Raw genomic sequence first — 1,114 nt, forward strand, 5'->3', positions numbered from 1 at the left:
GGGAGAGGGGCCTGGGACACAGCCTTCCCTCCAGGCCTCAGAAGGCACCAACCCCGCCGACAGCTCGAATTCAGACTTCCAGCCTCCAGAGCTGTGAGGCAGTAACTTCCTGTCGTTAAGGCACCCGGTCCATGGTACTCTGTCATGGCGGCCCGAGACGCTGACCCACCTGTCCTGCTGACTTCTCGGAATGAAATGACCACATGGAGGTGCTGTGCAAAGGGCAAGTGCCGCTGAGTCATTCATGCCACGAGCACCCATCGACACCTATGGGGTGCAGGGGCCACGCCTAAGTGCTGGCCTTGGTGTGACCAACTTCTAAAGTCCTCTATTTCAGCGGTCACCAACCTTTTTGGCACCAGGGACTGGCGCTCCTATGAGAACCTAATGCCTGAGCATCTGAGGCGGAGCTGAGGCGGTGATGCCGGCGCTGGGGAGTGGCTGCAGACACAGATGAAGCTTCGCTCGCCTGCCACTCACCTCCTGCTGTGCGGCCCGGCTCCTAACAGGCCACGGACAGGTTCTAGTCTGCGGCCCAGGGGTGGCGCTCCCCTGCTTTATTTGCTCCCTTTATTCTCTCAGCCCCCCAGAAGTGGAATCCGCCTCAGATTGTTGGAGTCCCCAACAGCGCCTAGTTAATCGTTAAGGGCATAGCAGATATATAATCGATATCTATAAACTTGATTTAGCATAGATTTGTAACAGCTGCAAATTATTCAATGGACGAATCCATATGTGGGTGCACTGATTATTTTAAGTCTTCAGCAACATCCAGAAAAATTAATCACGGTTTGGGTGCAAAGTAGACTCATTCATTGTGCGCCATGACAGGCCTGCCTTGCTCCGCGGGGTGTAGGATATTGGGCCCTAAGTGATGGCATCTTGTTTGCTTTCAGGGCTTCATCCCACCTCGCATGGGTGCAGATCATGGCCTTGGAGAGTGTTTTGAAGTGAAGTTATTCTGGGTGTAGCCAACTGTAGATAAAAGGCATTTCATGTGATGAATCATGCAGAACCTTAATTCTAATAACTTTGTAAGTCATTTTAAACTGACCTTTTGAGAGCTCTGTTTTATTCTCCAATGAGAATGGAAGAAAGGGAAGGAGAGAGGGAA

Source organism: Pteropus alecto, unplaced genomic scaffold (assembly GCF_000325575.1).
Source record: "Pteropus alecto unplaced genomic scaffold, ASM32557v1 scaffold8, whole genome shotgun sequence".
NCBI classification, from domain to species: Eukaryota; Metazoa; Chordata; class Mammalia; order Chiroptera; family Pteropodidae; genus Pteropus; species Pteropus alecto.